This window comes from Lithobates pipiens, unplaced genomic scaffold (genome assembly GCF_037356315.1).
Source record: "Lithobates pipiens isolate NorthernLeopardFrog02 unplaced genomic scaffold, aLitPip1_a1.2 Scaffold_27, whole genome shotgun sequence".
NCBI classification, from domain to species: Eukaryota; Metazoa; Chordata; class Amphibia; order Anura; family Ranidae; genus Lithobates; species Lithobates pipiens.
In genome coordinates, this window is record NW_027507788.1 from 33,976,320 (window position 1) to 33,990,693 (window position 14,374).

The 14,374-nt window shown below is 46.0% G+C and overlaps 1 protein-coding gene across 1 annotated transcript in view; it reads right to left on the minus strand.

Moving 5' to 3' along the window:
* LOC143933753 (chemerin-like receptor 1) overlaps nt 1-14,374 on the minus strand; it is a 445,780-nt gene that overhangs the window by 294,778 nt on the left and 136,628 nt on the right. The window lies entirely within an intron of this gene.

Genomic DNA, 14,374 nt, shown 5'->3' on the forward strand with positions numbered 1-14,374 from the left:
ATCTCCAGCTTCCATCCCTTTCACTTTGAGGGATCATGAAAGGAGAATTGTGAGAAGAGTAATTACATTTTTTTAGATTATGCTGTAAAGAAAATGTTGATCTCAATCATCTCCATTTGATAATGTCCCTTGAATGCTACTTACGTCATGCCTATATTATACCTGTTAGCAGGATATGGTGTCCATACATGTATTGATTTGCAATCAGTATAAGTATGAGCAAACGCAAACATAAAGTAAAATATCAAACTCTGCATTTTCAAATCAACTGAAATTTTCATCTATCAGTCATAATTTTAAATGTATCCGTGTTATGGCTGATATTTGTATGATCAATTATGAGCTCTCTATATGATTCCGCCATGGCTGATCAACTTGCTAGAGTCTACATCAATCAAAAGCTCACCAAATCGATCAAATAGAGGCTCTTTGGTTTAAATTTTTATTCAACTTGATAAGTTTAGTCACACTGAAGGATTGATTGAATGGTCATATCCATATGTGTGTGGCCACTATTAAAGATAGTGGTATAAATGTTACTTTTATGTGTTAGCAGCCAACCGCACCCACCTATTGCCATCATGCAGCCTGCCTGGACACATATATTTTTGTTAGAATTTGTTTCAGATGCTTGTTTTGAGTTTTTCTTGTAGTGCTTTAATCTTTACTGTGTTGCCCACTGTGTTAGCTTTAGTGTACTTTTTATGCTCATAAAGTGTAACTATTGGCAACATCAAAAATGACCAGCCTGTCACAAGTGTTAACAACATTTTTTTTTTTAATTTCTGAGTTTTCCCATAACAAATTTGTATTACCTGTTGATCCCACCAGCGTATCCATTGCTATTCCTTGTAATAGGGTGACAACTCTGTGCATTCTCCAGTGAAATTGCAGTAGTGTTGTCACCTTGTGGCCTGGGTTTCATGCTGAAGCTCTAAGCTTGCTAATGAACCTGGAGAAAGTTCTGACTTCCTGTCAGGGCTGGGCTCAGCCCTTCCTTTTCTGAGCTGGCCGCTCAGCTGTCAGCTAATTGCCAGCTCCTATCTCTTCACAGTTACTCAGCTGCTGATGATATCCTGCTCATCAGTCCTGCCTACTTAAGCCGTCCAGTCCAGAGGGTCTCTGCCTTCGCCTTGGTCCACATCACAGAAACTATCTCCTGCAATCCTGTTCAAGCCTTGCTTTACTGACATTCCTTCTGGCTCCAGATCCTGCTTGCTGCTCCACTACATTGATCCCTGACCTCTGCTTGGCTGACTATCCATTCCAGTTACTGAATTTTGGCTATGTTTTGAATACGTTTGTTCTTTTTAATTTTATTATTAACCACTTCCCATCCGGCCAATACATATATACGGCCGGGTGGGAGCCGTCTACTCCTGATAGGACGTTCGGGAACGTCCTTCAGAAGTAGCGGGATCGCGCGTGCGCGTGCCCGCGCAGCGGCGCGATCCCAATGTGCTCGTGTCACCCGGACACGGCACATCTCAGATCGGCAGGAGGGCTCTGTGATTGGCCCTCCTGATCACATGACGGCCGTGTCCAATCACGGCCGTCATGTGATGTAAACAAACAGCCGGTTGCTAGGCAATCGGCTCTCCTCTCCTCACACGGAAGTCATCGCTGAGGAGAGGAGAGCAGAACGCTGCAGCCGGCTGATGATCAGTGAGTATGAGCTGTTTTTTACAGCTTTTTACTCACTGATCATCAGTCTAGTGTCAACACACAACACACCACACAGTACAAACACAGTCCCCACACATGTCCCCAAAACATACATGTCCCCAAATAATAAAAACACATGTCCCTAATAATAAAAACATGTCCCCCACATATGTCCCACTAAATTCACATGTCCCAATGATTATCTGCACACACATGTACATGATCATTTGCGTACATATGTCCGTGATCACACAAACCAATTATTATACACTTAACAGAATTTTTTTTACCAAAAACATGTAGCAGAATACATTTTGGCTAAAATTTATGACAAAATTTGATTTTATTGGATTTCTTTTCAAATAGAAAAAAGAAAATATTGTTTTTTTTCCAAATTTCCGATTTTTTTGCGCCTATATCGCAAAAAATAAAAAACGGAGTCGTGAATAAATAACACCAAAATAAAGCTCTATTTGTGCGAACAAAATGATAACAATTTCATTTGGGTACAGTGTAGCATGACCGCGCAATTGTCATTGAAAGCGCTAGAGCGATGAAAGCTGAAAATTGGGCTGGGAAGGAAGGAGGCGAAAGTGCCCTGTATTGTAGTGGTTAAACAAGTGTGATTTAACAGTACTTCTGTCTCGGCCTGATTTCATGCTTTCTGACATTTCCCTTGTTGCAAGATAAAACTCTGGGCTCACCCCCCCATCTCCGACTGCTCCCCCATTCTCCCCTGGAACAACCCCCCATCCCCCGTCTTTTAAGCCTTTCTTATATAATAACCTTTCTATGACACCCTGCATCCACAGTATGTCTCTGGCCTGTTGGGTTCAGTAACTCTAGGCCCCATTCAACCTAGAAGACACATCTAGAAGAGTACATCTAAGATCAAAATGGGGTTACTGTAGGATACATCACTGGAGAGGAGGTGAGTATTGCAGCAAGAACTGATGTTTTATTTAAGTCAATGGTTGTGTGGCTCCCTTTACAAAATATTGGCCAGAGTTGAGCTGTAATCTATTATTAATAGTAGGAAGTCAGCAGATTACCTCTTTCTCTTGACAGGTTCTCTTTATTTCCAAGTAGTCATTCTTAAAGCTGAAGTAAATCCATCAAATTAACAGTTTCCCAAAACAGTTACATTCTGGGAATGCCGTCAATGATAACTGTTGCTTGTGCTCTCAACCAAACTGTCAAGTCATCAAATGACTGGTGTCATTACTGATCACATGTGCAGCACCATGGCAGTTGCGGATTAAACAGAGGCAACGATGGCAGCTTCCATGGGTATAAAGGATAGTAGGGTTTAGCTCTGTTTTACCTGTGATGCACTATGGAATTTTTTTATAGCACACAAGCAAGGCTCTGAGCAGTAGGGAAGCATGCTCAGTTCCAGTAAAAAGGTTAAGCAGTATGCTGCATCTCCCAAATGTCCTGAATTTAGGACTGTCACTCTTTAGAGGTCAGATCATTCTGTCCCCATTTTCTTCTCAGCCATCCTTCTTTTTGGCTTGATTTATAGAGCTTTATACAAAAATTAACAATTTAACTGCCAAACAATGTTTTATTACATTAAACCTTCCATCCCACCAACAATGATTGTATTTGTTATTTTAAAAAGCTCGTATAAAAGTAAAGGAGGCGATGGCACTGGTTGGCTTTAACTAGTCATTTTTGGCATTTTAGCTTTGGACAACACGGAAGAAGGAAGTTCTTTGGGCGCCTGTTTTGTATTAAATGGCGTCCCTCTTTCTCATCTCGGACAGTTGGGAGGTGTGAAGTACCATCACCTCTATAAATGTGGAATAAAAAAGAGATTGGCATAGAGTGGCACACAACCAGAATAAAGGTTTATATCCATGGGCGTAGCATAAGGGGTAGCAGGGGTCACAATCGCAAACCCTGACCCTAGATCCAGGGGGTCCCTGCAGCCTCCCTTTCATATTATCATATCCTCCACAAAATCCAGCTCTGATCTGCCCCAGGGCTCCACAGCCATGCTCTAGTACTGGGCTTCTACTTTGCCTTCCACAGTCCACACCCCTCTGTTCCCATTGGCCGAGGAGAAGCTGTGATCCATTTCCTGAATGGAGAGGAGCATGAGGTGAGAACAGTCCAGGATGGGGGAGTGTCTTTGCTGTGTGCTGGCAACATGGAATGGTAACCAAGCTCAGTGAGGCAAGAGGAGAGGAGTGCCGTCCTGTAGTCATGATGGGACCAATGTCACTGGTGAGGTCTGCCACTGCTCAGTGTCTTCTAGCCACCAGCTGAGATCCTCTGTACCCCCCAGCCGAGAATGTCTACTTACCCCACTGCCTTGACCACTGGGGAAAAGACACACACCTCCGGAAGGTGACCTTCCCCCAACACCTGCCAACACTGACAGAGAAACCTTCAGAAATTGCTAAAACAAACCCCTTAACACCTCCTCGGGGGGCCTGAAGGGCTGCAGGCTCCAGATTTTGTGTCAGACAACATACTTTGTTTAGAGGTATGAAGAACCATCACATCTATAAAATGGGGAATATTCTGACTTGCAATTGACCACCTTCAAAGAGTCATCAACCTACTTCAAGCAGCTTTTGAATTCAAATTGACTTGTATGGGAAGAGAAGCAAGCTCTCATCTGAACAACAGACCTTGTTTGTGCACTGGTGCGCAGTCACTTTGGAACAGGAAGGGGCCATCCCCAAAACTCTTCTCACAAAGTTGGGAGCATGAAATTGTCCAAAATGGAATGAACATTCCATTCCGTATCACATATTTCAGTGGTGATGTGATACTTATAAAAATAAAACTAGTTGGAGAACCATTGGGGTTCATTTACTGAAATTGGATAATGTAAAAATCTGGTGCAGCTCTTCATAGAAACCAATCAGCTTCCAGGTTTTTTTTTTTTTTTTTTGCCAAAAAAGCTTAATTGAACAAGCTGAAGTTAGAAGCTGTTTGGCTCCCATATACTGCTGCACATTTCCCTTTTATTTTGCTTACTGCAAAAAAGTGTATTTTTTTTTATTTATTTTTTTATCCGTGTGTAACTTCTATCACGTGGAAGAAAAAAAAATGTAGTACATGTTGAAATAAAGTTAGATGTAACTGCAGCCACTAGATAAGAAAACTATGCTAATATTGTGTTTTGTAACTGTTCATGTTATTTTAACCACTTGACAACTGGACACTTAAAGTGGTTGTAAACACTTACAAACCACTTTGACCTAGAGGTAAGCCTAGATTAAGGCTTACCTGTAGGTTCAAGAAATATCTCCTAAACCTACACGGTTTAGGAGATATTTGGCAAAAGACAGGCATCGCTGTCTACGGCGCATGCGCTGTAGACAGCGGCACGCAGGCGCACTGAGCGCTCCGCAGTTAACGGCGATATGCCGCGAGTGGCGGCTCCCGTGCGCATGCGCAGGAGTGACGGCATTGCGGCTCCGACGAAAAGACAGCGCCGGAGCAGCGAGACCCACCAAGAAGATGGAGGCTCCTTACACAAGGGGACAGCGGTGACATCACTGGCTCCTGTGTCAGGTAAGTGACACACAATGGACTACTATGCGATGCATAGTAGCCCATTATGCTTTATCTTTGCAGGGAATCAAAGAGGAAGTAAACCCATCAGGGTTTACTTCCTCTTTAAACCTCCTTCCTAACCAGAGCAATTTTCAGCTTTCGATGCTCTCACATTTTGAATCACAATTACTCAGTCATGCAACACCGTAACCATATGGAATTTTTGTACTTTTTTCATATAAATAGAGCTTTGTTTTGGTGGTATTTAATCACTGCTGTTTTTTTTATTTTTTGCGTTATAAATCAAAAAAGACAGAAAATTTGGTAAAAAAAAAAAAAGACTCTTTATTTCTGTTATAATTTATTGGCGAGTATTGGCAGAGTATTGGTAGAGTATTGGCAGGGTATTTCAGGGTATTGGCAAAGTATTGCAGGGTATTGAAGGGTATTGCAGAGTATTGGCTGGGTATTGCAGGGTATTGGCTGAGCATTGCAGAGTATTGCAGGGTACTGCAGAGTATTGCAGGGTACTGCAGAGTATTGCGGGGTATTGGCAGAGTATTGCAGGGTATTGCAGGGTATTGCAGAGTATTGCCAGAGTATTGGCATAGTATTGCACATTATTGAAGAGTATTGCACATTATTGCAGTGTATTGCAGAGTATAGTCACAGAGCAGCGCTGTGGGCACTACAGATCCAGCCCACAGCGCTGCTAAAAAATCTCTCCCCCTCTCCCCTCACACTGTAAAGATCGTGAGGAACCGGTGACATGACGCTGGTTTGTTTACAAGTGATCGCTCCGTCATTTCATCGATCATGTGGTTAAACAGCCACTACAAGTGCCCATTTACTGCGATCCGTGGTCACGGATGTTTGCGGGGGCACGCCCCAGGGGGCACGCGAGAGCAACACTCTGGGAGGATGTCCCACTGGCATCCACCCAGAATAGGCCGACCGCGCCGTCATTTCGCTATGGCCCGGTTGGCGACTGGTTAAAGGAGAAATACGGGGAAAGCTGGTTTGGCTGTACTTCTCCTATGGATCACAGGAGTGCAGTTCATTCTGCACTCCTGTGACCTGTTTTAAGTAGACAGTGGGCTGAAGCCCGCCACTCGCCAGAGTCACAGAGCTGATCCAGACCGGGAAAGATCATGACCATATGTTCGGGATCTGCCCACATGCCTGGATCGGCACCCAGCTTAGCCTCTCAGTGAACCACTTAGATCCTGAACTGGTCACTCCCGCCCCTACACAGCCCAGTGCTCCAGTGAGCGCTGGAGGGGCAGAGCAGACAGCTGTGATTGACAGTCACCAGCTCTCTGCTCAGGGAGTTCTGAGAACCGAGTGATCGGCGGTGTTTAATCACTCAGCTCTCAGCATTAAACCCCATACACACTATCAGATTTTCTGCAGATTTTTTCCTTCAGATTTACCAAAACCTTACAATATGAGGTCAAGCCTTAGCAATTTAAATTTGTATGCAATCAGGCAGGCCCTTGCACTACATGGTTTTGGTAAATCTGAAGGAAAAAATCAGCAGAAAATCTGATAGTGTCTATGGGGCTTTAGAACCAGGGGGGACAGATGCAGCATCTGACCAATGTTGCATCCACCTAGGTAAGTAAGATTCTGTAAAAAAAATTCCCATACTTCTCTTTTAAATTTAGTTTTCTTGATCATACATCACGGGACACAGGAGCTTCATTACATAGTGGGTTATATAGGCACCTCTGGTGATTGGACACTGGTTGACCCCAATTAAGGAGAATTCCTCCCCTATATAACCCCTCCCATCTGGGAGGCACCTCAGTTTTTTCGCCAGTGTCTATGGTGATGGTCACGTAAAACATTAGCTCTATGCAGGTCCCTGCGAGGGCCTAAGGGCTACAACAAAACCGGATCCATACCTCGGGCCGATATTTGACTCCCAAGATGGTATGGTACCCGGGCCTCGTCAGCCGAAGAAGCGAGGTTTTGCCTGTAAGTCCTCTCCATTGGAAGACTGGGCTCTGGGAAAACCAGACTTGGTGTACTGTTTATACAGAGCGCACGAAAGTTTCTGGCAGAGCTTTCTACATGGCCCAGGCAGGAGGTTCTTCCGAGAAAGAGCCCCAGATAAACCTGAAGGTTGGCTAACAATACCTGCCGTGCTGGGTGAAGGCTGGAATATGTCTGGTTCAGCAATTCCTGCGGCGAGGACAGGTAAGGGAAGTTAATCCTATATATATATATATATATATATATATATATATATATATGAATGGATTTCTTCATTATGAGTAGTTGTATGTCTTACCTGGTTTCCACCACTAGAGGGAGTAAGAGCAGACTGATGCATACTTACATGCCTTTCAGTACACACGCTCAGTGAAGCCTGGTTCTCCAGCTGACTCACGTCTCCATTACAGTCCCTGCCACATCAAGGTAAACAGAGGTCCCTCGTAGTTTGGGGGTCCCACGCAGCCCCGTTTGAGGTTCTCCTCCCCCCCCCTGGATCCCGCAGTCCTCGTGCACGCGTGGGCAGTAAGCATCCGTGGAATTGGATCCAGGCTAACCTAGACACCTACTCAGCATCAGGTTGTGCAGTTTAAGCATATATATTATTGTGAGACTTTAAGCACAACAGTGATTGCACTTGTACTAGTACCTCTGCTTTATAGCTTAGGACTATGTCTCCTCGTATGAGGGTTTCAGGGGGAGGTAGCAAAGGCACTGGTAAATTACCGCCTAGGTCCAGGGGTTCTAAAAGAGTGCCTGTAAGTTACCATCCCCCCCTGCAAGACTGGAGCCAGCCTCTCAAGACGAGTCAGTGCACCTGTCAGGTTTGCAGCCTCTCCTAATGTGTCAGCCCCGGTTTATGTCACTGAGATACTCCCTTAGGGCTACATTGGATGGTTTTGAAGAGAAAATAATGAATTTTATTTCTGCTTCCCTGAAATATAGCAAGAAAAGGGGTAGATCCCCTCCCTCTGCTGAAATTCCTCTCTCAGATGATTTTTCTGAAAATGAGGAGAGATCCCTATCTTAGGATGGGGATCATGAGCAGTCGGATGAATCAGAGGAAGAGGAGATAGTCCCCTCCTCCCAGGCACTCAGAAAACAGGTGCAGTATTATACTGAATTGGTGCGGACCACATTCAGAATGCCTGCTGCTGAAGTCGCTACATCCTCTGTTTCTTCCCTGGGAGTCAGGAAAGCCCCACAGACTGCCTATTCCTTTCCAATCCATCCCTTAATGGATGAATTGTTGTATAAGGATTGGGGACATCCCAATAAACTGTTTGCTCCTCCTAAAAAGGTTTTTCTTTGCATTATCCTCTGGAGGAAAGTTTCACCAAGAAGTGGGGGGTCCCATCTGTTGATGCGGCTGTTTCTTGCATGAATGAAACCTGACTTGTCCTTTGGATATTGCGCAGGTATTTAAAGGATCCAACTGATAAGAAGCTGGAAACCTTATTAAAAAGCCTCCTTTTCCATGACTGGCGCTGTGGTGCAACCTACAGTCGCAGCCGTGGGGTTGTGTCAGTTCCTCAAGGAACAGGTTAAGCAGATGCTTGGGATCCTTCCCAGTGAGGAAGTAGAAAATTATGCAGAACTGCCTCATATTCTGTGCTTTATGATTGATGCGATTTTGGATTCTGTCCAACAAGCATCACGTTTGTCCCTCATGTTGGTACACATGCGAAGGGCCCTATGGCTAAAGAATTGGGCAGCTGAGCTGTCATGCAAGAAGCATTTGATTGGGTTCCCGTTTAAAGGGGAACGTTTGTTTGGAGAAGAATTGGATAAATTCGTCCAAAATATTTCAGGGGGTAAAATCTACTCTCCTTCCAATCAAAAAGAGCCAACGTCCGTCATTCAGGCGTGCTCTCTCTCCCGAAGCATCAAGCTCTAAGCAGTGGCGATGGCCTTCTCAGCCCTCCTCTACTAGAAAGGCTCAAGGCAGAGCCCAGGGGCAGGAAAAGACTTGGGGGCGAAAGCCTGCCAAGCAAAGCCCAAGAACTTCCTTGTGAAGGGGCGCCCCCGCTCGGCAGAGTGGGGGGAAGGCTCCCGCAGTTTGCAGGAGCCTGGCGGAAAGAGATCCAGGACAAGTGGGTGATCTCTTCAGTATCTCTGGGCTACAAGCTAGAGTTTCAGGAGATTCCACCTTCTCGCTTCCTAAGGTCAAGGATCCCCAGGGATCCAGTAAAGCAAAAACCGCTATTTCTGGCCTTAGATCAGTTACTATCCCAGGGTGTGATAGTAGAAGTGAACCCGAAAGATCAGGGTTCGGGGTTTTACTCAAATCTCTTCACCGTTCCAAAACCAAATGGAAGTGTCAGACCTATCCTGGATCTGAAGGATCTGAACCGGTTTTTACACATCCGGTCCTTCCAAATGCAGTCAATCCGCACTGTGGTCTCCTCCCTGCAAGGGGGAGAATTCATGGCATCAATAGATATCAAGGATGCATATGTCCATGTGCCAATTTTTTCCACACACCAAAAATTTCTAAAGTTCGCGGTAGAGCGGCGCCATTTTCAATTTGTGGCCTTGCCGTTCGGGCTTGCTACAGCCCCTCGAGTCTTCACAAAGATTCTGGACCCTCTCTTAGCAATCTTAAGAGCTCAGGGCATAGCCGTCATGGCTTATCTAGATGACTTGCTTCTCATGGAGAAAACTGCAGCGTTCCTAAGTCACAGCATCACCAAAACGCTAGAACACCTAGAACGCCTAGGTTGGATCATAAACCTAGAAAAGTCGTCCCTACAACCGACTACCAGGTTGGAATACCTAGGTATGATCATCGACACCGCTCAGGGCAGGGTGTTTTCTTCCAAGGCTAAAGACCTTGGCCATTGGGGATCTGGTGCGCCTGATTCTGGGCAGAAGATCTTCCTCCATTCAGTTGTGCATGAGACTGTTAGGGAAGATGGTCGCCTCTTTCGAGGCCGTCCCATTCGCCCAGTTCCACTCAAGGCCTCTGCAAGGATGCATCCTTGCGGCTTGGAACAGGAAGCCCCAATCTCTGGATCTTCCTATGCGTCTATCCCCAGGGACACGCAAGAGTCTTGTCTGGTGGTTACAAACCAAGAATTTGCTGAAGGGCAAAACTTTTCTTCCTCTCCCATGGAAGATTATCACAACAGATGCCAGCCTGACAGGCTGGGGAGCTGTATTGGAGGAAACATGCTCGCAGAGGAAATGGTCTGCGACCGAGAAACTACTGCCCATAAATATCTTGGAGATCCGGGCAGTTTACATGGCGCTCATAGAGTGGTCTTACAGACTGCGATTTTTCCCGGTTCGGGTTTAGTCCGACAATGCCACAGCAGTGGCTTATATCAATCACCAGGGCGGTACCAGAAGTCTGGTGGCCCAAAAAGAGGTGAATCGCATACTTGTCTGGGCAGAAAAGCATGTTCCATGTCTTTCTGCAGTCTTCATCCCAGGAGTGGAAAATTGGCAGGCGGATTTTCTCAGCCGCCAGCAGTTGTGCCCAGGAGAATGGGCTCTGCACCCGACGTGTTTCAGAACATATGTCACAAGTGGGGTACTCCGGACGTAGATCTGTTTGCATCCAGGTTCAACAGGAAGCTGGACAAGTTTGTATCAAGGACAAGAGATGCACTTGCTCAGGGGTCAGATGCTCTGACAGTTCCCTGGGATCAGTACAATCTGATCTATGCCTTCCCCCCGAGCCCGCTTCTGTCGCGGTTCCTGGGAAGAGTCAAGAGGGAGACAAAGTCGGTCCTTTTGGTGGCCTCGGCTTGGCCCAGGCGACCATGGTACGCGGAAATCATGAAGTTGGCAGTAGGCAGGCCATGGACCCTCCCTCTTCGGCCAGATCTGCTCTCACAGGGTCCAATCTACCATCCTGCTTTACGCAGTCTGAATTTGACGGTTTGGCTGCTGAGACCCATATTCTGAGAGACCGTGGCCTTTCGGGGCCAGTCCTTTCTACTCTGGTCAATGCCAGAAAGCCGGCCTCCAGGCTTATTTATTACAAGATCTGGAGGACATATGTTTCCTGGTGTGAACTTAGGAAATGGCATCCTAGAAAGTATGTCATTAACAGAATCTTGGCCTTTCTCCAGTCAGGCCTAGAAATGAATTTGGCCATAAGCACTATCAAGGTGCAGATTTCGGCCCTGTCAGTATTTTTTCAAAAGCCGCTTGCATCACATTCCCTAGTACGGGCTTTTATCCAGGGGGCCATGCGGACAAAACCGCCAGTTAAACCTCCGGTATGCCCATGGGATCTGAATTTGGTTCTCTCGGCCTTACAGGGGCAACCATTTGAACCTTTGCATCTGGCTTCTTTAGTTCTCCTGACTAAAAAGCTGGTCTTCTTAGTAGCCATATCTACGGCTAGAAGAGTATCAGAGTTGGCAGCTCTTTCCAGTAAGGAGCCGTATTTAATTATCCATAAGGACCGGGTGGTCATGCGTCCCAACAGGTCCTTTCTACCTAAGGTGGTTTCGGGTTTCCATTTGAATCAGGATGTAATCCTACCATGCTTTTTTCCAGACCCTCAGTCCACAGAAGAAGAATCTTTGCACACTTTGGATGTGGTTAGAGCAATCAGTATTTATCTTCAGGCAACTACTCAGATAAGGAAAACTGATTGTTTATTTATTCTGCCGGAAGGCCCTAGAAAGGGCCAGGCGGCGTCAAAATCCACTCTCTCAAGGTGGATCAGACAAGTTATTTCTCAGGCCTATGGTTTAAAGTGGAAGATTCCTCCTTTTCGGGTGAAGGCGCACTCTACTAGGGCTGTTAGTGCTTCTTGGGCAGTGCATCACCAGGCCTCCCTGGCTCAGATCTGTAAGGCTGCGACTTGGTCATCAGTCCACACATTCACCAGACTCTATCAGGTGGATGTCAGAGGGCAAGAGGATATCGCCTTCGGGCGCAGTGTACTGCAGGCTGCAGTTTAGGTCCTCCGGTCCCTGGCGGTCTATATTTATGATCTGTGTCTCCCTCCCCTCAATCTGAGCATTGCTATGGGACATCCCACTATGTAATGAAGCTCCTGTGTCCCGTGATGTATGATCAAGAAAGTGGGATTTTTATATACAGCTTACCTGTAAAATCCTTTTCTTGAGAGTACATCACGGGACACAGGGCTCCCGCCCCTCTTGGGTTTTACGTGGTTTCTTATTGCTTTGCTACAAAACTGAGGTGCCTCCCAGATGGGAGGGGTTATATAGGGGAGGAATTCTCCTTAATTGGGGTCAACCAGTGTCCAATCACCAGAGGTGCCTATATAACCCACTATGTAATGAAGCTCCTGTGTCCCGTGATGTACTCTCAAGAAAAGGATTTTACAGGTAAGCTGTATATAAAAATCCAATTTTTCTGCTTTTGCAGTCAAACTTGAGAAAACTCGACAATATTTTGTTGTTGCAATGCAAAGTTTTTACCGTTTAGAAATCCAGGCAATGTTGTTATTACATGTAGGTATCTGCCAGAACTTTGATCTGTAGACACCAAAGTAAACGTATGTCTAGATTTCTGATGGAAACTGATGGTGTGAATTGTATTTATTACCTTTGAGTTCCAATTCCCGTATTGACAGCCCATGGAGGGCAGCAGAGAAATGTCTGTGACCACTGTGTGCAGAAGACCCTGTGATTTAGAAAAGTGCATTCTGATGAAGACACTGATGTAAGGAGGGACTCTGATGTGAGGGGTACTCTGATGGAGGAATAGATGTAAGAAGGGACTTTGATGGAGACACTGATGTAAGGAGAGACTCTGATGAAGACATTGATGTAAGGAGTGACTCTGATGGGCACATTGATGTAAGGAGTGACTCTGATGGGCACATTGATGTAAGGAGAGACTCTGACGGGGACACTGATGTAAGGAGAGACTCTGATGGAGACACTGATGTAAGGAGAGACTCTGATGAAGACATTGATGTAAGGAGGTACACTGATGTGAGTGGTACTCTGATGTAGATACTAATGTAAGCAGGAACTCTGATAGAGAAATATATGTAAGGAGTGACTCTGACGGGGACATTCATGTAAGGAGAGACTCTGACGGGCACATTGTTGTAAGGAGAGACTCTGACGGGGACATTGATGTAAGGAGAGACTCTGATGAAGACATTGATGTGAGTGGTACTCTGATGTAGATACTAATGTAAGGAGGAACTCTGATAGAGAAATATATGTAAGGAGCGACTCTGATGGGGACACTGATGTAAGTGGAGACTCTAAAATGGGACACTGATGTAAGGGGGGACTTTGATGGAGAACTAGATATAAGGAGAGACTCTGATGGGGACACTAATTTAATGGGGGCTCTAATGAGAACACTGATGTAAGGAGAGTCTCTGATAGTGGCACTGATGTGTGGGGGCACTTATATAAGGGGGCCTGTGATGGGAACACTGATAATGGGGGGATCTGATGGGGAAACACTTATGTAAGGGGAGTTCTGATGTGAGAGGTACTCTGATGGCGATACTAATGTAAGCAGGAACTTTGATAGAGAAATAGATGTAAGGGGTCACTCTGATGGGGACACTGATGTAAGTGGGGCCCTGATGGGGACACTGATTAAAGGGGGACTCTTATGGAGACACTGTTGTAAGGGGTACTGTAATGGGGACACTGGTGTCAGGAGACACTTTGATGGGACACGCTGATTTAAGGGGGGCTCTAATGAGGACATGGATGTAAGGAGAGACTCTGATAGTGGCACTGATGTGTGGGGGCACTTATATAAGGGGGCCTCTGATGGGGACTCTGATGGGGCACTGATATAAGGGGGACTCTGATGGGGACACTGATGTATGGGGACTCTGATGGGGACACTGATGTAAGGGGGACTCTGATGGGGACACTGATGTAAGGGGGCACTGATGGGGACACTGATGTAAGGGGGACTCTGATGGGGACACTGATGTAAGGGGGCACTGATGGGGACACTGATGTAAGGGGGACTCTGATGGGGACACTGATGTAAGGGGGACTCTGATGGGTACACTGATGTAAGGGGGTCTCTGATGCGGACATTGATGTAAGGGGGACTCTGATGGGGACACTGATGTAAGGGGGACTCTGATGGGAACACTGATGTAAGGGGGCTCTGATGGGGACACTGATGTAAGGGGGACTCTGATGGGGACACTGATGTAAGGGGGACTCTGATGGGGACACTGATGTAAGGGGGACTCTGATTGGGACACTGATGTAAG